Source organism: Heterodontus francisci, chromosome 6 (genome assembly GCF_036365525.1).
Source record: "Heterodontus francisci isolate sHetFra1 chromosome 6, sHetFra1.hap1, whole genome shotgun sequence".
In the NCBI taxonomy this organism is placed as follows: Eukaryota; Metazoa; Chordata; class Chondrichthyes; order Heterodontiformes; family Heterodontidae; genus Heterodontus; species Heterodontus francisci.
Window position 1 is genome coordinate 64,335,893 of NC_090376.1, and position 25,458 is coordinate 64,361,350.

Consider the following 25,458-nt stretch of genomic DNA (forward strand, 5'->3'; position numbering starts at 1 on the left):
TGGAGGCGTTTGCCCGACCCGTTCCCTCGCTGCCAGCGTCCCTTTAAAAATGGTGATACCTTCCGGAGGTGGTGGGTCCCAATGACGACCTCTGAGAATGCGATCTTCAAATCATGCTCGTCTCCCTGGCTTTGAAAATCCAGACCTACCCTCTGATGAGCTCAATTACTGTTTATTCATAAATTTCACAAATCAGGAAATAAGGAGGTAAAAAAGGATGTCAGTGCCCTGATCTGCTCGCTTTCCTCACACACAGCAGTTATTCTTCCACCTATCTAGCAGCGAAATGGAAATCCATTGTGCAGAAAATTGAACTAATTATTTGGCCAGGCCAGTTTAGAACTTACAAATGAACATCAGATGAATTTATATACAAATCCAGTACTATTTTAATAAACTGAAATGAAAGTTTAGCAAAAACATCTGTACAGTAGACCAACTACTGTTAGCAAAAACTGAAACAATTAGCCTGGCCTGGAACAATGCCACTTGACTAAGATTAAAATTCAACTGCTAGGAAAATTAAAAGGAAGCTTGGCATACTGTTACAATTGGAAGGCGATATTATAGGTTTTTGGTGTGCAACAAGTACTATGTGTACTATGAAGGGCGGCACAGTGGCGCAGTGGTTAGCACCGCAGCCTCACAGCTCCAGGGACCCGGGTTCGATTCCGGGTACTGCCTGTGTGGAGTTTGCAAGTTCTCCCTGTGTCTGCGTGGGTTTTCTCCGGGTGCTCCGGTTTCCTCCCACAAGCCAAAAGACTTGCAGGTTGATAGGTAAATTGGCCATAATAAATTGTCACTAGTATAGGTAGGTGGTAGGGAAATATAGGGACAGGTGGGGATGTTTGGTCGGAATATGGGATTAGTGTAGGATTAGTATAAATGGGTGGTTAATGTTCGGCACAGACTCGGTGGGCCGAAGGGCCTGTTTCAGTGCTGTATCTCTAATCTAATCTAATCTACATGAATACAAAATTTTTTTTTTTAATTGTAAAATTATTCATATTTATTGCCTTTCAAGTCCTACTAAGCAGGGTAACATCAATTAACTTTATTAGAAAACAGACTATAATGGAGGTGGAGAAGTACATACATTTTACAGCTTGTTTATGATATGCTAAACAGAAATTTAAAAAGTAAACTGTCTTGCTGGCGTTGAACAAGTGATTGTTACATTTGAAAAGAGAATTCAACCACTAGTGATAAATGCAGCATGCGTTATGGTAGTGAGCCATATAGCTCAAGAAGAGACCAGGATTGGTCTCTGGTTTATGTTGGGCAGCTGGGGAAGAAAACTTCACCTCTGAATCATAGTCCAGGGAGCCCTGCCGGAAACTACACACATGAAAGCCCAATGAAGACAGGATCATACTTGGTTATGGTGCTCTCTATGCTACAATTTACCTGTCCAGTCTTACACACAAAGAATGGCTATTTACAGAAGTTACAGAAGCACTGCCAGTGCTAGTAATAACATATCCCAACATGCATTACGTGCATTCAGGAGAGAACTGAAGAAAATAATTCAACCAGTGATCTATTGTCATGCCTAGTAAAGACATATTATATTCCTACTTTTAAGATACAAACTTTATTCTATGTGGACTCTTTGAAATTGACTTTTCCTTTAAAAAAAAAAGGACTATGTGCTGCAAGATGGCTGCCAAAGGTCAGATGACCTGGGCTGTGTATTTAAACTGTCTCACTGTCTCGAAAGGACAAAAGAATATATTTCAGATTAAGAGGTGCTGACTACACCCCGAGAACTGTAAGTGATCACCAATGCCAATCTGAAATCTTAACCACCAGAAATCTACAACATCTCAACAAATTCAAGATTACAAACACCCAGGCCTGCATCGCTAAAACAGATTGTCTTACTTAGAAGATTCAACAGATTTACAATAAACCACAAACACCTACCACACCTTGAGCTCTTACCCTTGACCTTCTATCTTCTCTTGAGAGTGCATGTGAGAGTGAATGCATGCGTGAATGGTATTGTTCAATAACTAGTTAATCTTCTGTTTTAAACCTACAAGAAAACCTGTCACTGTCTGTTTAATCTGCATGTAAAACACTCAGGGGCTAACTCATCATTTTAAACAAAACATGATTGCAGTCAGTTGGGAGGTGAACAGTGGGAACCACCCACACCCCTTACCACCTCTCCGTAACATTATAAAGACCTATTTTTTTTTCATTAACTTTGATTTTTTTCTCCTACTGTAATCAAATAGGAAGAAAGACTTATTGGGGTAGTTTTCATTAGAATAGAGGAAATTATGGAGTGATTTGATAGAGGTGTTTAAATTATGAAGAGAACAGACAGAATAGATAGAAACAGACTTTCTGTGGTTCAGCGGTTTAAAATGAGAGGACAAAGATACAATATTGAGCAGAGATTTAGAACAGACAGTAGGAGAAACATGCTTTTAAAAAAAACAGGGTTGTCAGGTTGTGAAATGCATTACTAGAGTTAATGATTGAAGCACAAGGCAGGTCAACATTTAAGAATAGGGTTGGTAGGTGTTGAAGCAAAAAGGAGTAAAAGGAAAGTGGGAATAATGTGGGCACATGGGATTAGGACAACTGCTCACATAGCGATGAACAGTATGGATTGGTTGAGTCAAATGGCCTGTCTCAATGTTTAATTTCTGTAATCCTAGCAAATCCATTACCAGCTCCTTCACCACTTCCTGTCTGAAGCCTTCCAGAGTACGGAGACCACATTGATCAAAGTCACCCACAACATACTACATGACTATGACTTGTTGTTCCTCCTTATATTCCTTGATGTCTCCTTTGCCTTCAATACTGCTGACCATTGTATTCACCCCAAATTCCTCTCAACAGTTCACCTTTGTAGCACTGCTCTCTCAATTTCATTATTATCTTTTGCACTGCCAGAAACAGCTATAACCCCGTGCCTGCAGTCACTACTGATGTACCTAAGGTTCCATCCTTGGGTCAATCATTTACATGCTATCCCTTTCCAACGTGGTTCACAAGTCTTGGTTAACTTTTACATCTATGCAGAAGCCACCCAGCTTTACATTGCCATCTTATTTATTGATGTGTGGTGTCACCATTTCCAGCTGCCTAGCTGACATTAAAGACTTGGATGAGCCAAAAATTGCTCCTAGCTTAAAATCAGCAAAATCAAAGCCATCCTCTTCACTCCAGTAAACACCTTGTGCCTCATGCCTATATACCACCTGATGTCCAGTTCTGATGAAAGGTCATTAACCTGAAATGTTAACTCTGTTTTTCTCTCCACAGATGCTGCCTGACCTAAGTAATTCCAGAATTTTCTGTTTTTGTTTCAGATTTCCAGTATCCGCAGTATTTAGTTTCCTTCTGCACATTCACCACTAAGACCACATTCATCTTCACAATGTCACCTGCCTTAGCCATCACCTCTCTCCTGTGGCTGAACTTTTTAAAATAAAGTTCTACTTTTACCATTCATAAGTCACAGGTCATCAAAAAATGCAGTGACCTAGGTCCTCACCTGCATTAAGGCCAGCATCCCCATCACATTGGCTGTTAAGTTCCATTGGCTTCTTGCCCTGTATTTCTATACACACCCTCCAATTCTTAGTAATGGCCTACTATGACAGCTTAACAGCCATGGACACGTCAACTCCTGAACCATCTGTAGTGGCGCCAAGGTCAGAATACCTGTTATAATATGTCTCATAAATACCCAGACTGTTGCTACAGAGGCTTTGAGTTCCAATGCAAGAGGATGTTGTTTAGCCTCAACATGGTGGGAGAACTGTACAGACATTGTATAAGGCTTCACTGCACAGGGGTCTGCTCCCACATAGATTCATGGACACACATGACTGGAGTAAGCATATAGGAAGCTGCTGCCCCCTCAGGGCAAAGCCACGTCCAATCAATCCTGAATTCATATTCCTTTCCTACTCAAATGACGGAAATATATGGCAACCAGTAGGCAGACCAGCCAGCCAGAACAGCTTGGGATATGCTGGTACCAGCTACATGACGCAGCACAAGGATGTACAAGCCACATCTGTCCTAAGAGGTTCTCACTTATTCCTGCCAATGGGGAAGGAACAGAAGATTAGGGTGGAGATCAAACAAAAGACCCAATTACCATTAAAACAAAAACTAGCTACAAACACTAAATCACTTGGAGGGAATTCAATTTGATTGCACTTTATTTCAACAATATCAGGAGAATGATCTGAGGATAGTGGTACTTGAGCTGGTGCAGAGGCCAGTGCTGCTGCTTATGTTTTGGGGCACGTTATCATGCACATGTGGAGTGGACTGTGTACTGAACAGATGTGGTACCTGTCTGAAGGTCTCCTCCAAGATATCCTGCAATAATATTTCAACAGGGATATTGTTTGGCTCACCATCAGTGTCATGCTGTGTCTTTGGCTATTACTGGATCTCCTCCTTCTCCATCTGCTATACTGTTCGTCCTTTCTGGTTGGTCAAGTTTGCAGATTACAATATTATTTGGATACCATGGCGGGGTTTTACTGTTGGGCATCCAATTATCTGTCCAAATATATGAAGCATGGCTTCAAGATGCCTATAGTGTGTTTGACTGTTGAATACATGTACCTCATTATACCTTCAGACTATTTCTACTGCAATGCTATTCCTGTGGTAGAAAGTGGTCTTAAGGTCAGTTCTGAGTTGACAAACAATTGTCACTACCTCCCTGCTAACACAGAACCTGTGAAGGCAGATTTCCTCACAAATTCCTAAACTGGTGCGCCTGTGTCAATAGACATGGCCTTGTAGATAAGGTCAGCTTGCATCTGGCACAGTAAAAGCAGCCTCTAACACATCCTTTCATATTTTATCTTATCTGAATACCATTAAATTTCCCATATCCATAATTTTGATTGTAGCAATAATTAATTTTGGTGGCAACAATCTGGGGCAAAACCTCTAAAAATAAAGAAAAATCTTTATGAATAATTGAGCTGCCTCAAACCTAGAATTCAAGTTTGTTTTCATATATGGTCCAAAAGAAAGCTGTCCCTTTAAATGTCACTTCTCAGTCCAAATATGCCTTAACTTAATTGCCAATTTCATTCCAAAGAAGATCTGAACACATTGTATTCCCTACAAGAATGTCAGAGAAACACACTTGCAATATCATTCACATAGATTTTCATTCTAAAATGAGGATCTTGCTCATAAAAAACATCAAAAGATGGTACATGCAAGTAATTAGCAGAAATCTATGGAAAATTGCACGTGTTACCACTTCCACACTGGTGTTACTGGATTGGAAATTCTATCCTCTAGAGCACAGGCTCCATAAAATTTCAATGGTTTCAACATAGGACAAAAGTTCGTGCAAATATTCTATAGTGCATTGGAATGAAATAGTTTCTTCTTTTAATCAATTTGCCAATCAAGTTAGGAACTGCCTATGCATTAAGGTTACCCACACTTGATTCCTATGCATCATCTCTATGCACCATTGTTACTGGCCAAGTTTCACATCACAAGGCAAAAAAACTGAACTAAGACTTTGTTTGAACAGTTAAACTACATATATATAAAAAAGTTTATTTCCTTGATCCAATTTTTAGCTACCTTTTCACCCATTCTTTGGTTTATCTGGTATCATAAAACTTTGCACCCAGAGGATTAGCACAAAAGCTGTTCATAAACCTCTACAAATGTAACGATTGATAATAGCAATTTTTTTTGGTTTATTCCTGTTGCTAGGTTTTAAGTGCCTTGTGACAGCCTGTGGATCTGATAGATGCCATGTAAATGCAAGTTTTTAATCTTCTGTTGCTCTAGAGACATATGCTAACCACACACAAAAAGAAAATTCTATTCTCTCAACTGTGGATTTTTTTTTATATTCGTTCAGGAGATGTGGGTGTCGCTGGCTAAGCCAGCATTTATTGCCCATCCCAATTGCCCTTGAGAAGGTGGTGGAGAGCCACCTTCTTGAACTGCTGCAGTCCATGTGGGGTAGGTACATCCACAGTGCTGTTAGGAAGGGAGTTCCAGGATTTTGACCCAGCGACAGCGAAGGAACAGCGATATAGTTCCAAGTCAGGATGGTGTGTGACTTGGAGGGGAACTTGCAGGTGGTGGTGTTCCCATGCATCTGCTGCCTTTGTCCTTCTAGGTGGTAGAGGTTGTGAGTTTGGAAGGTGCTGTCTCAGGAACCTTGGTGCATTGATGCAGTGCATCTTGTAGATGGTACACACTGCTGCCACTGTGCGTCGGTGGTGAAGGAAGCGAATGTTTGTGCATGGGGTGCTAATCAAGCGGGCTACTTTGTACCACAAACTTCAGATGAGGTCAAAATAAACATGAAAAGGAATGTGCCATTATGTTATGCTGCTATTAGCTTATTGAAATAATTTAATTGGAGAACTAACAATACAACCAGACTTATAAATTTTGACATGAACGCTTCAGAATTTGGATTCACTTAATCCAAACGTCGACATGTCTAAAGAAACAGGCATGTTTGGCAGATTTGCAGCTGACGAAATATTTGTCTTGGAAAATTAATCTAGTCGTCCCTTTCATCCACATACTTGGTAAAAAAATAAAATGTTAAAGTTCAGCTAAGGGCAAATCTGAACACAATATTTTAATATGTTTTTAATGACACTTAAAACATTTTCTTCATGCACTTTAAATACATCCTGTTAAACAACTGAAGTGTTAAAAATAAACAAATAACTGTATATCTACTGTTCAGTATTAAAAATGAAACATGCACAACTTTACAAAAGCAACAAGGTAGCGCAGAAGTACATAGAGTGTTAAACCTACTAGAACTTTAGGATAGCACTTTTATATTAGAAATTTTATATTGGTCTACCAAGTTTCTTGAAAGGCAGTACGATATTCATTTCCCACAAATAATATCCTTTTAAAGCTAAATATAAAATAATTTTACAGTTCTATCGTAAACAAAAGGAAAAAAATCACACGTAGACCACTGGCAACCTAAATCACCAAAATCATTTTTGGTTTTCAAGTTTACCTTTGACAAAACGAGTGCTATTTTCTTCCCCCTTCCAAGTGTGTGGAGTAAAACAGATTTTTCAGTCCACAGCAAAAGAGAACCGATCATTCCTTATTCTATCAAGCACAGTCCAGTCCAACCTAGCCTCGCAGACGCTAAAGTGAGCATTATCTAGAGACAGAACATAAATTCAACAGCCGAATCAGTTAGGCTAAAGATGAGTCACATAGAATGGAACTTTTATTAGTCATTTCAAAAAGCCGACATTAGGGATCTGACAACAAGGATTCAATAAGACTGACAGAATTGGGAATGTTTTTAATTTAAACAGAATACTTTCCAAGCTGCTATAGATTGTAAACAGATGGCTGTGTGATGTGTGCCATAAAGAATTTGAAAACACAACAGATGGTTTCCATTAACAAAAATCAGTAACAGATTTCCAGTTTGAAATTAATTTTCACTGAACATATGAAATTCGGCAAAATAGCCATTCTTGATCTTTTTAGTTTTGCTTAATTGCTGCCTTTGATCAACGTTCAAATAAAGACACAGTTGCATAAATATGACGTTACATATGGGGGAGGAAAAATCGTTCAAGCGCTTTGCATTGATATCAATAAAGAAACTGCGCTGTCTGCTCTTAAGAATAAGAAACCGTGTAGCAGCGCTCCGTAAACAAAACGTTCCCTCCAGCAGTCTGGTCCTCACAATTCAAATTATCTGATAATTCAATTTTAACACAATCTCCATTTGGCTACAAAATGACTTCGCATTATCAGACGTGTTAGATCAGGTCAAAGGGGACGTTTTAGCATTTTGTGGAGTTCAATTTGAACAGAAAAATCTGCAGCTTTTCCGAAAATGGAACGTGCTGATTCTAATCGTAGAGAAATGCATCGGAAAAATAGTTGGGAGAAGGGGTCTGAGAAGGACTGGAATATAGAGAATCTAATGCTTAGTCAGCTCTAGATTAACAAGTAACATGCTCATTATTGTCAGTAAGCTATCACTGGGTAACAATTTCATTCTAATAATTCTTGTTGAGTTACTTGGGATATCTTGCATATTTAATAAACATATCGGAAAGATAGGCATCAGTTTCATAGGATCTGAATTGTATTGTTGATTAATATAGAAACCGCTGACTGCACAATACAGCTATCTCAGTGAGAGTGGGTTATATGTTTTAACTGTGCAAAGAGAACAAACAATGACCATGTGAAATGCTTTCCAGCTAATGGTAATGTACATTTTTTGTTAAAGTATTTTAATGTTAAATAGAATGTCAAATCTCGATTCAAAGGGGCACATTTCCCAGAAAATGCTTTTGCTACAGCATTTTTACTTTAAGATTAGAACTGCCAGAAAAAAACTGAATAATGTCCTCCACGAGAATGTTATGCACAAGTAATGCAACATATTTTAATGACTAATACAAAAGCAAAATACTATGGATGTTGGAAATCTGAAATAAAAACAGAAAAAAACTGGAAACACACAGCAGGTCTGGCAGCATCTGTGGAGAGGGAAACAAAGTTAACCTTTCAGGTCAGTGACTTTTCATCAGAACTGGGAAAAGTTAGAAAAGTTTGTCATTTAATCTCTCCTGCCCTCCACCCTATTACAGACCTTCCCTTTTGTTCATTTTCCCATCCTCCACCCTTTCACTTGCTCAAAACCTACTACATCTTTAAATTTATATATACAACAAACTTCAAGAGGACATAAACAGGCTGGTGGAATGGGTGGACAAGTGGCAGATGAAATTCAAGGCAGAGAAAGTGTGAAGTGATACATTTTGGTAGGAACAATGAGGACAGGCAATACAAATTAAGGGGTACAATTCTAAAGACGGGGCAGGAGTTTTATAAATAGAGGCATAGAGTAGAAGAACAAGGAAGTTCTGATAAACCTGTATAAAACACTGGTTCAGCCTGGAGTGTTGTGTTCAATTTTGGGCACTGCACTTTATGAAGGATGTGAAGGCACTAGACAGGGTGCAGAAAAGATTCATGAGAATGGTTCCAGGGATGAGGAACTTCAGTAACATGGATAGGTTGGAGAAGCTGGAGTTGTTCTCCTTAGAGAAGAGACGGTGAAGAGAAAATTTGAAAGAGGTGTTCAAAGTCATGAGGGGCCTGGACAGAGTAGATATGGAGAAAATGTTTCCATTGGCAGAAGGATCCAGAACCAATGGACACCAATTTAAAGTGATTGACAAAAGAAGCAACGGCGACATCAGGAAAAACTTTCTTTACGCAGCGAGTGGTTAGGGTCTGGAATGCACTGCCTGAGATTGTGGCGAAGGCAGGTTCAATTGAAGCCTTCAAAAGAGAATTGTAAAATTATTGTAGTATTGGTAAGGTTTTGTTTTAGCAGTAACAAAGGGTCAACTAATAAATAAAGGAATGGCAGGGGCACTTCAACCTCGAGAGTGCACCTCCTGTGCTATGTGGGAGCTCTAGGATACTTCCCGTATCCTGGAGAACCATTTGTGCAGGAAGTGTTGTCAATTGCGGCAGCTTGAGCTCCAGGTTTGGAACTTGAGTGGCAGCTGGGGATACTGCGGTACATTCATGAGGATGAGAGCTACGTGGAAAGCACATTTATAGATGTGGTCACACCACAACTCAAGAGTATGCATGGAGAGAGGGAATGGGTGACAATCAGGCAGTCAAGAAGAATCAGGCAGGTAGTGCAGGAGACTCCTGAGTGCATCTCACTCTCCAACAGGTATTCAGTTCTGAATACTGAGGAAAGTGATGCTTCACCTGAGGAATGCAGCCAGTGCCAAGTCCCTGGCAACACGAGTGGCTCAGCTGCTCAGGGGGTACAGGGAAGACTGGAAGAGCCATAGTGATAGGTGATTCAATAGACAGGGGAACAGACAGGTGTTTCTGTGGCCGCAGATGTGAATCCAGGATGGTGTGTTGCCTCCTTTGTGCCAGGATCAAAGTTGTCACTGAGCAGCTGCAGAGCACCCAGAAGGGGGAGGGTGAACAGCCAGCAGTCGTGGTCCACAACGGAACCAATGACATAGGTAGAAAGAGGAATGTGGTCCTGCAGTCAGAATTTAGGGAGGTAGGTAAGAAATTAGCAAGCAGCACCTCAAAAGTAGTAATCTCCGGATTACTCCCGGTGCCACGTGCAAGTGAGTATAGAAATAGAAGGATAAGACAGATTAATACGTGGCTGAAAAGATGGTGCAGGAGGGAGGGCTTTAGATTCCTGGGACATTGGGACTGGCTCTGGGGGAGATGGGACCTGTGCAGGCTGGACGGGTTGCACCTGAACAAAGCCGGGACTGAGTTCCTTGCGGGACGTTTTGCTAATGCTCTTGGGGAGGGTTTAAACTAGTTTGGCAGGGGGATGGGGACCTGAGGGTAGACTCAGTTGGGACAAAATCAGAAATGAAAATGGAAGGCCGAAAGTTAATAGATGAGTTTGGAAGACAGAGGAAACAAAGGTTAGAAACTAAAAAATAGAGTTTGGCAGTGCTCAAGGTTATCTATTTCAATGCAAGGAGTGTAGCAAATATAGCAGATGAGCTGAGGGCACAGGTAGACATGTGGCAGTATGATATCATAGCTATTACAGAAACATGGCTTAAGGAGGGACAGGAATGGCAGCTCAACGTTCCTGGTTACAGGGTTTCTAGATGCGATAGGGAGGGGGATAAGAAAGGAGAGGGAGTGGCAATTTTGATCAAGGAAACTATTACAGCTGTGAGGAGGGATGATTTGTTGGAAGGTTCATCAAATGAGGCCATATGGATTGAGCTAAGGAACACTAAAGGGCAATCACACTACTGTGAGCGTACTACAGACCCCCAAACAGTCAGAGGGAGATAGACGAGCAGATATGTAGGCAAATCTCTGAGAAGTGCAAGAACAATAGGTCAGTAATAGTAGGGGATTTTAACTACCCCAATATTAACTGGCATAGTTTTGGTGTGAAAGGAATTGAGGGAGCAGAATTCTTGAGGTGCATTCAGGAGAGCTTTTTTGCCCAGTATGTAGCAAGTCCAACAAAAGAGGGCGCAGTTTTAGACTTAGTTTTAGGAAATTATGATGGGCAGGTGCAAGAGATGGCAGTGGGAGAGCATTTTGGTGGGAGTGATCATAATTCAGTCAGTTTTAACATAATTATGGAAAAGAACAGAGATAGAACAGGAGTTCTCAGGTGTGTTCTCAATTGGGCGAGGCCAATTTTACTAAACTGAGGAGTGATTTAGTGAAAGTGGACTGGAAACAGCTACTTGAAGGTAAATCAGTTGGACGGTGAATAGTGGGAGGCATTCAAAGGGGAGATTCAAGGGGTTCAGAGTAAACATGTTCCCACAAAGAAAAAGGGTGAGACAGCCAAATCAAGAGCCCCATGGATGTCAAGGAGCCTACAGGGTAAGATAAGGCAGAAAAGGAATGTCCGACACTGAGAACTCAATCCTACAGAAAGCTGAGAGGAGTGTAGAAAGTGGAGGGGTGAAATCAAAAAGGAAATTAGGAAAGCAAAGAGAGGGCATGAAAGAATATTGGCAAGCAAAATCAAGGTGAACCCAAAGATGTTTTATCAATGCATTAAGAGTAGGAGGAGAGAGTAGGGCCCATAAAAGAACAAACAGGTAACCTATGTGTAGGGGTGGAAGATGTTGGTATAGTTCTTCATGAATACTTTGCATCTGTCTTCACAAAAGAGGAGGACGATGCAAATATTGTAGTTAAGGAGGAGGAGTGTGAAGTATTGGATGTGATAAACATAGGGAGAGAGCAGGTATTAATGGGACTAACATCCTTGAAAGTTGATAAATCACCAGGGCCAGATGAAATGTACCCTAGGCTGTTAAAAGAAGCAAGAGAGGAAATAGCAGAAGGTCTGACCATCATTTTCCAGGCCTCACTGGATACAGGTGTGATGCCGGAGGATTGGAGAACTGCTAACGTTGTATCTCTGTTTAAAAATGGAGCGAAGGATAGACCGAATAATTACAGGCCAGTCAGTCTAACCTCAGTAGTGGGCAACTTATTGGAATCTATTCTGAGAGACAGGATAAACTGTCACTTAGAAAGGCGTAGGTTAACCAAGGATAGTCGGCATGGATTTGTCAAGGGAAGATCTTGTTCAACCAACTTAATCAAATTTTTTGAAGTAGTAACAAGGAAGATAGATGAAGGTAGTGCAGTTGATGTGGTCAACATGGATTTTAGCAAGGCTTTTGACAAGGTCCCACATGGCAGACTGGTTAAAAAAAAATCCCATGGGATCCAGGGAAATGCAGTAAGGTGGGTACAAAATTGATTCAGTTGCAGGAAAGAAAGGGTAATTGTTGACAGGTGTTTTAGCGACTGTTTCCAGTGGCATTCTGCAGGTCCCCTGCTTTTTGTGGTATATGTTAATAATTTGGATGTAAATGCAGAGGGCATGATCAAAGATTGGTCGTGTGGTAGATAACGAGCAGGATAGCTGTAGGCTGCAGGAAGATATTGATGGTCTGGTCAGACGGGCAGAAAAGTGGCAATGGAATTCAACCTGGCGAAGTGTGAGGTGAGGCATTTGGGGAGGTCAAACATGGCAAAGGAATACATGATAAATGGGAAAGTACTGAGAAGTGTAGAGGAAGTGAGGGACCTTGGAATGAATGCCCACAGATCCCTGAAGGTAGCAGGACAGGTCGATAAGGTGGTTAAGAAGGCATATGGAATCCTTTCCTTTATTAGCCAAGGTATAGAATATAAGAGCAGGGAGGAGGTTATGCTGGAGCTGTATAACTCATTGTTTAGGCCACAACGTGAGTACTGTGTGCAGTTCTGGTCACCTCATTACAGAAAGGATGTAGTTGCACTCAAGAGGGTACAGAGGAGATTTATGAGGATATTGCTAGGACTGGAAAAGTGCAGTTATGAGGAAAGATTGGATAGGCTGGGGTTGTTCTCCTTGGAACAGAGAAGGCTGAGGGGCGATTTGATTGAGATGTACAAAATTGTGAGGGGCCTGGATAGAGTGGAAGTGAAGGGTCTATTCACCTTTGCAGAGTGGTCTGTGACGAGTGGGAATAGATTTAAAGTGATTGGTAGAAAAATTAGAGGGGAGATGAGGAAAAACCTTTTCACCCAGAGGGTGGTGGGGGTCTGGCGCTCACTGCCTGAAAGGGTAGTTGAGGCAGAGAGCGTCAACCCATTCAAAAGGAGTCTGGGTATGCACCTCAAGTGCCATAATCTGCAGGTCTACGGACCAAATGCTGGAAGATGGGATTAGAATAGGTGGATCGTTTTTCAGTGGCACAGACACGATGGGCAAAGTGGCCTCTTTTTGTGCCTTAAACTTTCTTTGATTCTATCTGAAGAGAAAAAATTGCAGGGCTATGGGGAAAAGGTGGCAGAGTGGGACTAGATGAGTTGTTGTGTAGAGAGCTGAAATGATGGTCTGAATGGCCTCCTTCTGCGCTGTAACCATTCCATGATTCCATGAATATCAATTAGAAGATAAATCAGTGTTTTCTTGTTTGCTTAAAAACTTCAGTCTGAGCTAGAGTGGGTCTTTTGATCCTTTGAGCTTGCTCCGCCATTCAAAGAACAAAGAACAAAGAAAATTACAGCACAGGAACAGGCCCTTCGGCCCTCCAAGCCTACGCCGATCCAAATCCTCTATCTAAACCTGTCGCCTATATTCAACAAGATCATGGCTGATCTTCTACCTCAACTCTACCTTCCTGTACTATCTCTATGTCCCTTAATTCCCTTAGTACCCAAAAATCTAACGACCTCTGAATATATTCAACGACTGAGCACCCACAGCTCTGAGGTAGAGCATTCCAAAGATTCAAAATCCTTTGAGTGAAGAAATTTCTCGTCATCTCAATCCTAAATGGCAAATGCCTTATTCTGTGACTGTGACCCCCATGTGCTATATTTCCCAGCCAAGGGAAACATTTTCTCAGCATCTAACCCGCCAAGCCCCTTCAGAATTTTATATGTTTCAATTAAGTCACCTCTCATTCTTCTAAACCCCAGGGACTATAAGCCTAGTATTCTCAATGCCTCCTCGTAGGACAATCCCCTCATCCCAGGAAACAGTCTAGTGAATCTTTGTTGTATTCCTTCTGGGGCAAATATGTCCTTCCTGAGGTAAGAAAACCAAAACTGCACACAATATTCCAGATGTGGTCTCACCAATGGCCTGCATAATTGTAGTAAGACCTCTGTACTCTTATACATCAATCCCTTTGTAACAAAAGCTAACGTACCATTTTCCTTCTTAATTGCTTGCTGTACCTGCATGTTAAATTTCTGTGATTTATGTGCAAGGACACCCACGTCCTTCCGAATGCAAACATTTCTTAGTCCCTCACCATTCAAAATATATGCTGCTTTTTAAAAAAAAATTCCAACCAATGTGGATAACTTCACACTTCACCACATTGTATTCTATTTGCCATCTTCTTGCCCACTCACCCAACCTGTCTGTATCCCTCTGCAAACTCTTTGCATCCTCCTCAATGCCTACTTTCTAACCTAATTTTTTTATCATCAGCAAACTTGGATACATTACACTCAGTCCCCTCATCTAAGTCTTTAATGTACATTGTAAATAGCTGGGGCCCAAGTACTGATCTTTGCGGTACCCACTAGTTACAGCCTGTCAACCCGAAAATGTTCCATTTATTCCTACTTTCTGTTTTTTATCCATTAACCAGTCCTCAATCCATGCTAATATATTACCCCCAGGACCATGAGTCCTAATTTTGTGTAATAACCTCTTGTGTGGAACCCAATCGAATGCTTTTTGAAAATCCAAATACACTACATCCACTGGATCCCCTTTATCAATGCTACTAATCACAGCCTCAAGAAACTCCAAAAGATTTGTCAAATGCCATTTTTCTTTCATAGATTCATGTTGGCTTGCTTAATCATATTATGATTTACTAATTGCCCCATTACAATAAACTAAAAAGATATTCTAGCATTTTGTCTTTTTTTTTTATTCATTCACGGGATGTGGGCGTCACTGGCCAGGCCAGCATTTATTGCCCATCCCTAATTGCCCTAACTTAGCAGTTGGCAGGAAAAAAGACAGAAGCGCAAGGAGAGAACCAACTGTGTAACAGCCCCGACAACCAATTTTATCTGCAGCACCTGTGGAAGAATCTGTCACTCTAGAATTGGCCTTTATAGCCACTCCAGGCGCTGCTGCACAAACCACTGACCACCTCCAGGTGCTTACCCATTGTCTCTCGAGACAAGGAGGCCAAAGAAGACTATTACTTTACTTATACTGATTTCTTTAAGTTCTCGCTAGACCCTTGGTTCCCCATTATTTCTGTAATTTTTTTTGTGTCTTTTACTGTGAAGATAGATACAAGGTATTTGTAAAATGTCTCTGCCATTTCCTTTTCCCCATTATCTTTTCACCTGCCTCTACCTCTAATGGACCCAAACTTACTTCACTGATCTCTTTCTATTTACATTACAGCAGAAACATTTACAATCCGTTTTTATGTCTCTTGCTAGTCTAATCTCATATTCCCTTTTCTCTGTCCTTCTCAATTTCTTGGCCCTCCTTTGTTGAATTCTAAAATCCTCCCAATCCTCTGGTTATTCTTTCTCGCAACATTATAAGCCTCTTCCTTTGATCTAATAGTAAATTTAACTCCTCTTGTTAGCCACAGTTGGACCACTTTTTCTGTGTTTTTTTTGTGCCTTAAAGGAATGCATATTTGTTGAAAATTATGTATTAATTCTTTAAATACTAGCCATTGCTTGTCTATTGTCATATCCTTTAATGTAGTTTCCCAATCTACCTTCACCAACTCTCCCCTCATACCTACGTAGTTTGCTTTATTCGGATTTAAGACCCTCGTTTCAGATATAACTAAATCACTTTTAAACTCAATAGAAAATTCTATCCTATTATGGCCACCTTTCCCTAGGGGCCCCTATACTACAAGGTTATTAATTAATCCTTTCTCCTTGAACATAATCTGTTCCCTAGTTGGTTCCTCGACATACTGACCAAAAAGACATTTATATACATTCCATGAACTCATCCTCCACACTATAATTGCAAATTTGGTTTGCTCAGTCTATATGAAGATGAAAGTCCCCCATGATTACTGTATTACCCTTATTACATGCACCTCTAATTTCCCAGTTTATACTCTGCCCTATACTTCAACTATTGTTAGGGGGCCTGCTAATTCTTTAAATGCTAGTCATTGCTTGTCTACTGTCATATCCTTGCTGTTTCTTAGCTCCACCCAAACTGATTCAATTTCTTGATTTTCTGAGCTAAGATCCTTCATCATTATTATCTTTATCCCATCCTTTAATATCAAGGATACCCCTCCTTCTTTTCAATTTTGTCTATTCCTTCTAAAACTTAAGTTACCTATAATATTTAGTTCCCAACCTTGGTCAACTTGTAACCACATCTCCATAATGGCTCTTAGATCAAACCTATTAATTTCTTCTATCTGTGCTATTAATTCATCTAATTTGTTGCAAATACTTAACATTCAGCTATAGTGCCTTTAGCATTGACTTTTTTTTCTAATTTTCTCTGATGTCACCTTAGTCACTAATGTCCTATTACCTTTGTTAGTCTCACTGTCCCTTCCTGACTCACTCTGCTTATTTTTACCCAAAATACTGCTCTGCTCTGCTCTACATCTTTGACATTTTCCTCGCTACTTTTGAATTTACCCTTTCCTGAATCCTTCCACCCCACTTTATTAGTTTAAAGCCCCCTCTACTGCCCTAGATATTTAATTCACCAGGACATTGGCCCCAGCCCAGTTTAAGTGGAATCCATCCCAATGGAACAGCTCCCTCTTTTCCCAATACTGGTGCCAGTGGCCCATGAAGCAAGGCTCCTTCAACAGCACCTTCCGAATCCACGACCTCTACCACCTAGGTGAACAAGGGCAGCAGATGCATGTGAACACCACCACCTGCAAGTTCCCCTCCAAGCCACACACCCCTGCCTCCCACACCACTCCTTCAGCAATGCATTAAACCTTCTGATTTGTTTATCATTATGCCAATTGGCGCATGGCTCAGGTATCAATCTAGAGATTACTGCATTTGCGGTTCTGCTTTTTAATTTGGACCCTAATTCCTCAAATTCTATCAGCAGAACATTATTCCTAGTTCTAACATGTTGTTGGTTCCTATCTGGACCACAACAACTGAATCCTCCCCCTCCCACTCCAAGTTCTTCTCCAGCTATGAGGTGATGTCTTTAATCCTGGCACCAGGCAGGCAACACAACTTTCGGAACTCTTGGTCATGGCTGCAGAGAACAGTATCTATCCCCCTGTCTATACTGTCCCCTATCACTACCACATTCCTTTTTTACTCCTCCCAATAGAATGGCCTCCAGCACTATGGTGCTATGGTCAGTTTGTCCATCCACCCTGCAGTCCTTGTTCTCATCCACACAGTTGGCAAGTACTTCGTAACTGTTGATCAAAGTCAAGGGCTGAGGTGCCTCCATCCCTACGGATCCCCCGTACCTCCTGACTGGCAGTCACACAAGAGCAGATCAGAGGCTGGGAATTCTGCGGCATGTTACTCACCTCCTGACTCCCCAATGCCTGTCCACCATCTACAAAGCACAAGTCAGGAATGTGATGGAACGCTCCACTTGCCTGGATGGGTGCAGCTCCAACAACATTCAAGAAGCTCTACACCATCCGGGACAAAGCAGCCCGCTTGATTGGCACCCCATCCACCACCTTCAACATTCACTCCCTCCACCACTGATGCACAGTGGCAGCAGTGTGTATCATCTACAAGATGAACTGCAACAACTCACCAAAGCTCGTTCTGCAGCAACTTCCAAACCTGCGACCTCTACCACATAGACGGACAAGGGCAGCAGATGCATGGAACACCACCACCTGCAAGTTCCCCTCCAAACCACACACCTCTGACTTGGAACTATATTGCCGTTCCTTCACTGTCGCTGGGTCAAAATCCTGGAATTCCCTTCCTAACAGTAATGCTGGTGGACCAACACCCCAAGGATTGCAGCGGTTCAAGAAGGCAGCTCACCACCACCTTCTCAAGGGAAATTAGGGATGGGCAATAAATGCTGGCATTGCCAGCGATGTCCATATCCCCTGAATGAATAAAAAAAAACACCCTTCTGTCCCTAACCATTGACCAACTCTAAACTTCCACTTAACCTAAGGAATGTGACTGCCCCCTGGAACAAAGTGTTCAAGTAATGTTCCCCCTCCTTGATGCCCTGCAATGTCTACAATTTGGATTCCAGCTCAACAACTCTGAGCTGAAGATGCTTGAGTTGCAGACACTTACAGGACATATGGTTGTCTGGGATCGCAATGCTCTTCACAAACTCCTACATGATGCAGTTACAGCAAAACACCTGCCCTGCCATGTCTATCTAGCCTTATTTATTTATTGATTTACCTGATTAGTTTTTTTTTAATTGAATCGATTATTTTAGTTTTATTAGTCAATTGGTTTATCTAGTTTAAGTTACTAATCTAGTAAAGTAGTAGCAATGTACAGTTTCCTTGCTTAGAGACAAAAGAAAAACCCTCAGCAGCTACTGGAGGTTAAAAAAACATTAAAAGCAGCACCTCTTTTCCTCTCTGCACCTAACTTCCACTTACACCAAATTCCCAACTTTAGAGCAGTCTATTAATGAAGCACTCTTTCTCGACCACTCTGTGCTCCATATTTTTTGGAGAAAATCAGTATGTAAATAAAGTATGTTGTATGTATGGATTTGCAGAAGATGTTTGATAAGATGTCACATTAGAGACTTGCAGTTACAGTTTCCTTGCTACTACTTTACTAAATTTGTAACTTAAACTAGATAAGCCAATTGACTAATAAAACTAAAATAATCAATTCAATTGAGGCATATAGGATTAAAGGTAATCTGGCCATGGTCAGAAGGGTGGCCAGGCACAGAAAGCAGCATGGGGGAAACTCTTTGTATTTGCAGGGTATGGGTCACGGTGTGGCCCAGAGATCTGTGCTGAGGCGCTTCTGTTTTAACTTGGATAAATAATTTGAACACAAGCACAATAGGAGTTATATTACTGTATGCTGATGATACCAAATTGGATCTCTGGGGGGGTGGTCAGGGTAGTGGGGGGGTGGGGACACATTGTAAACTGTGAGGAGGAATTCAAGAAGAAATAGCAGAGTGGACAGAAAGGTGGTAGGTGAGGTTTGATAATATGAAATAGTATATTTTGGAAAATAGAGCAGTGAAAGGAAGTAAACCCTAAATCTTAGGAGTCTTACCAGTGTGGAGGAACAGAGAGCTGTAAGTTTGCAGATATATCGATCCTCAAGGAGGAGTAGGGCAGGTAGGAAGAAGCCATAAAAAGTGAAAATAGGATTCTGTGTTTTATATATAGGGCATTGTATGTGAAGTAAGTGATGTTAAATTTGTACATGATATTAGGCCTCAGTATAGAATTATATCAGAAATGAAACGTTATAGATTTGAAGAAAAGCTTGATTTTTTTCCCCCACATAGAAGAACTGGAATGGTTTACCATGAATGACTACTGAGGGGGAAACTTGAACATAATTTAAAAAGGAATTGGAGAAGTATTTGATCAAAAGATTTGGGAAAAGGACACAAGAATGGGATTACGTTAGATAAGTCCTGTTGAAGAATTAGCACTGGTTGATGGCATGAGGCTTCCTTCTATGCTGCCATGTCTATCACTCTATATAATCTCCTGTAAATATTGATGCTGTTCAAAGTAAGGGTCAACTCAATGGAATTTTTTTCTAACCTAACATTTGCCATGGAGGTCGGACATATAGCAACTTGCATTTATATAGTACCTTTAATATAGTAAAGCGTCCCAAGGGGCTTCACAGGAGGATTATCAGACAAAATCTAGGTCAAGGAGGTAGGTTTGAAGAAGCAGCTTATGGAAAGAGAGAGGTGGAGAGGCAGAGCAGTTTAGGGAGGGAGCTCCAAAGCTTGCAGCTTAGACAGCTGAGGGCACAGCTACCACTGATGGGGGAAAAGAAAATTGGGGATGCACAAGAGACCAGAATTGGACGATGTAGAGTTCTTGGAGGGTGTTGGGCTGGATGAGGTTACAAAGCAAAGAGAGGAAATTTCAACCCCTGCCACCACCCGCAGCCACCGAGTAAGATATGTGCCAGGTGTAGAGTAGCACTCCTGCTACTCCAAAACAATGTCTTTGGTTCAACCTCTACTCCTCCACTGTAATATTTCCATTTGCACACCCACCTTTCTTGTAGCCTCTCAGAGAGTGCCAAATTAATCTTGTACTGTAGTCTTACACTCCAGAAACTAAATAGAGACTGTTAAGTTAGTATACTAGAAATTATCCATTTAATCTTGTTAGGGAAATAGAATAGCAGGATTTTCCTTCAGGAAATTAAAGAAGGTCTTAGAAAAGCAGAGGAAAGAGCTAAAAGTAATTTGTAAGATTAAGAAAAGTTATGATTTAACATAAGTAACGTGTAAATATATTGCAACTGTATTTAATAGCTCATGGGTCAGATTTTGCCAGGGTCCTGACTGCAAACTGTCAGTGTTTGCTATTGTTACCCCTCTGAAACTGACTGCTATTTCAGGACACGAACAGATAAGCGTGGAAATCCTGAAGCTGAGGTCTATCACTCAGGGCTCCAACACAGGCTATGCTGTACCCCCAATACTGCACCACCCTCACCCCCAGAGCCTGCAATTACTAAAATCAGCGAGAATTTCAACTTGCCTCCTCTCACATCGCTGTTCGAAACCTCATAAAAAGTTACACCTGATTCAGTCAGGTGTAGCTAGGTTTTTAACAGTGATGTGACTAATAACACTTGAGGAACAATAGAACTGACACCCCCAGAAAAAAAAATTATAATCCTGCAGTGTTGTTAAATGACTAATTAGTACATTTAAGCTAAGTTTTTAAAATAATTTTTAAAAGGCTTTTTCTGAATATTTTAGTTTCCATCCTTGTGTATGCCCCAATCTTTAATTTGCTCTTTATAAAAATGTTTTAAAGTGATTTTATTTAAGTTCTTTTTGTTTCCTCTTTGGGTGGCTGTGAAGATCGTTTAATGTGATTGGCTGCTTGGACAGCCTGATTACATCACTGCTGCTGCAAGCTGTGAATGCCTAGTAAGGACATTGCAATTGTTTGCCCTACTACTGCACAGTGGTAGAAGTGAAATTCACGTCAGAGAGAAACTTACTTTGAGGTCAGAGGCTCTTGCTTTACTTACAAAACTAGCTGAGGTAGAATTGGAAAAAGATGACTGAAAATACTGACTAGAGGTGATGGTTCTGCACAGGTATTCCCAAAGATTCAACCCCTTTACTGAGTATACTGAAGCTAATTTTCCACTTTATGTCCCATCAAAGCTATTAGAAGAGCTCACTGACATTTCATCAGGCAGCCCCTTCAGAATTAAGTTCAGTGAAATGCCATTGGAAACATTTGGGTGTGAATGCTCCACTGAATCCAGCACCGCTTCTGCTGCAGCACTGGAAGTATAGGTCCCATTTAGCACAACCTACTTACACAAAATTGTATTTTCAGTAATGACATCAAAGAACTGAGCCAGGATGAACATTGACCATGACCTTGACAGAATTGTTGCTCAGCACCAGCAAAAAGTTTCTTGTTAAGTACGTAGAACAAAAATAATAACTATACATGCTTAATTGTATAACTAATTTTTATACAGAAAAACTACATGTGTTAGAGCTGGTCTGCAGAATTTTAATAACATGAGAGGTGGGCCTCAGAAGCAAAAAAAGTTGAGAATCCCTGCTCTAATAGACTTTACAGAGAAAGTTAATCTCTGATCAAGATGATTGATAGCTTAAGTAATTAATTGTTGACTGGTAATGGTTGGAGATTTTGGCAAATGATTTTTATTTCATGAGCAGATTATTAAAATTTGAAAAACAGGTGTTATATCTATGTTCTGGGAAAATTATGTTTTCATTTCATCAAAATCTGGAAGCTAATTGGATCTATTTTTTAAGAACATTTTGATGGTTACATATTAACAGTGGGATTATATTTCTATAATGTATCTTGCCATATTTCTCATATTAAAAACAGTCATATCCTCAGGCATATTGAATCCCATCATTATTCTAAACATCACAGTCTATAATACTATAATGTTGATTTAGCATAAGTGCGCAGTGGTTAGCACCGCAGCCTCACAGCTCCAGCGACCCGGGTTCGATTCTGGGTACTGCCTGTGCGGAGTTTGCAAGTTCTCTCTGTGACCGCGTGGGTTTTCGCTGGGTGCTCCGGTTTCCTCCCACAGCCAAAGACTTGCAGGTTGATAGGTAAATTGGCCATTGTAAATTGCCCCTAGTGTAGGAAGGTTATAGGGAATATGGGATTACTGTAGGGTTAAGTATAAATGGGTGGTTGTAGGTCGGCACAGACTCGGTGGGCCGAAGGGCCTGTTTCAGTGCTGTATCTCTAAATAAATAAATAAAATTTGTACCTTTCATTTAAATCTGCTCCGACTGTGTGTAATATAGCTGTCTCAAAGAAAACTCTTTTTCTTAGGGATTCTGTGGACAAGAGCACTTTTTTGGAACTGAAATGCATGGTATTTTAAATGTTTGATTTTTAAGTACGTGTTATTTATGTAATTTCAGCATATAGATTACAAGTTAAAAGCAATTTTACAAACTGAATTTATTATACATCTTTGTCATCTTTTTATAGATATGCTAACATATTCTGGAAGAATGGAATGGGATCACTGACAACCTGCTTTTAGAGAATGAGACTGAACAAAAATGTGAAATAGGTGCAAGCCCTTTGAACTGCAATAGCATTTGCACACCATAGTGAACTGAATGATTGTAGTGGGGATAATACAATTATATGTGTTAATTTTCTATTGAGCAATCATTTTGTTGACGGAATATTCAAAATAAAAGACTTTTTTTTTCGTTTATATCTTAATTGTCTTATTTTCCTGCTCCTCACTGGTGCTGTGAAGCCTTTAGTATTATGGTTCTTCACCTTTCTGAATTAAATTACAACTGCTTCCGGAATGTTTGGTGCTATTTTCACATGAGCCGTCAGCAGATTAGAATATCAGTTCTGATGAAAGGTCACTGGTCTGAAACGTTAACTCTGCTTCTCTCTCCATAGATGTTGCCAGACCTGCTGAGCAGTTCCAGCATTTCTTGTTTTTATTTCAGATTTCCAGCATCTGCAGTATTTTGTTTTTATAATATATTATATTAGAATATTGTGCCTGGTGCCAATTGTGAATTATAAATGTTCCATATGAATCTATTCAGCAACTGTGAATTCAGAATAACATACTACTGCAATGTCTTGCAAGGGGAGATGCAGAACTTCACAGAGGCTGTAGGCATAGCACACAAAATACATTTCCTCGAGCTTAATCCCAATCAACTGCTGCAATTTCAGGAAATCCTATTTATGCATATCTGGGGTTTCAGCCAATCGCCTATTGCAGTAATGCCAGACAAGTGGAAGAACCCTGAGGAACTTCTCAGCAATAGAATCTCTCAGCAGCTAAATTTGTCAAGATCAAAAATATGAATTCCCTTGAGATTACGAAGCTTAATGATGGCTTTGTTTAGTTCCTCTCATTATGCAATGTTGTTCATATTGGAAAAGAGCTAAACTCAAAGCTGAATTGAGGCAGCAAGGTTTTAAAGAAATAGCAGAAAATTAGACTATTAACTGTTCCAAAACAATTGTAGCTGAGGAACTAGAGATGAGACTAAACAGTTACATACTCATACAGCCAGCCTAGATCTATTGTGAATCCTTTACCAGATATGAGTAATGAGTAAAAACATGGTTATGGAAAAGAATTCATTATATACTGACATCAGATTTGCACAACCACAAATCACTTTTCAAAATTAAAGTCATCTTGCAGGGGTGGGTGAACCCTATCATGTGCTGGATGTGTCAGAATTCAGTTTGGCACCCCTTTTCATTTTAGATCAGTGTGTGCAGTCATAAAACAGCTCTGGGAAAAGGGAAATCTGACAGATGAAACATGCATTTAAATTCCCACAAAATCCTAGAAATTTGGTAATGAAAGCAAACTCTCTTGCTTTAACAGATTTTTCCTATTAAAAGGAGTTTATGAATTGCGTATTGTTGTGTTGCAAGGTTTTATACATTTTCTGCACAAGGTTTAATTCTAGGTCTTGTTCTGCAGGGGTGAAGTGAAAAAGGAAATTAGGAAAGCAAAGAGAGGACACGAAAAATTCTTGGCAGGTAAAATCAAGGAAAACCCAAAGATGTTTTATCAGTACATTAAGAGCAAGAGGATAACTAAAGAAAGTTTAGGGCCTATCAGAGATGTAACAGGTAACTTATGTGTAATGCAGAAGATGTGGGCAGGGTTCTTAATGAGTACTTTGTCTCTGTCTTCACAAAGGAGATGGATGATGCAGACATTGAAGTTAAAGAGGAGTGTGAAATATTAGATATGATAAGCGTAATGAGAGAGTAAGTGCTAGAGGGTCTGACATCCTTGAAAGTGGATACATTTCCGGGGATCGGATTGTATCCCAGGCTGTTAAAGGAAGCCAGGGAGGAAATAACAGATGATCTGAGGATCATCTTCAAATCCTCACTAGATACAGGCGAGGTACCAGAGGATTGGAGGTCTGCAAACTTTGTACCACTGTTTAAAAAGGGTGCGAGGGATAGAACAAATAATTATAGGCCAGTCAGTCTGACCTCAGTGGTGGGAAAATTCTTAGAATCAATTCTGAGAGATCAGATAAACTGTCACATAGAAAGGCACAAATAGAGTGGTGAAGAAGGCAGATGGAATGCTTTCCTTTAGTGGCCGAGGTATAGAATACAAAAGCAGGGATGCAATGGTGGAACTGTATAAAATGCTGGCTAGGCCATAGCTGGAGTATTGCGTACAGTTTTGGTCACCACATTCCAGGAAGGTCATAATTGCTCTGGAGAGAGTACAGAGGAGATTTACAAGAAGGTTGCCAGGGCTTAAAAGTTGCAGATATGAGGAAAGATTGGCTAGGGTTGTTTTCCTTCGAACAGAGGAGGCTGAGGGATGACTTAATTAAATTATGAGGGGCCTAGATAGAGTAGACAGGAAGGACCTGTTTCCACTAGTGGAGAGGTCAATTACCAGGGGGCACAGATTTAAGGTGATTAGTAGAAGGATTAGAAGGGACATGAGGAAAAACCTATTCACCCAGAGGGTGGTGGGTGTCTGGAGTTCACTGCCCAGATTGGTGGTGGAAGCAGAAACCCTCAACTCATTTAAAAGGTATCTGGACCTGCACCTGAAGCGCTGTAACCTGCAAGGCTACGGACCAGGTGCTGGAAGGTGGAATTAGATGGGGCGGCTAGTTTTTTTCAGCTGGTGCAGACACGATGGGCTGAACGGCCTCTTTCTGTGCCATAACTTTTCTATGGT

At 40.6% G+C, this 25,458-nt stretch overlaps 1 protein-coding gene across 2 annotated transcripts in view; it reads right to left on the minus strand.

The window, feature by feature from the left end:
* Positions 1-25,458, minus strand: part of LOC137370974 (augurin-like) — a 126,661-nt gene that overhangs the window by 57,808 nt on the left and 43,395 nt on the right. The window contains exon 3 of one of the 2 annotated variants that reach the window (XM_068032870.1): positions 7,022-7,174. The exons of the other annotated variant lie outside the window; for it this stretch is intronic. The gene's annotated coding sequence lies outside the window, so the exon portion shown is untranslated. The remainder of the gene's footprint in view (positions 1-7,021; positions 7,175-25,458) is intronic. 2 annotated transcript variants of the gene reach the window in all.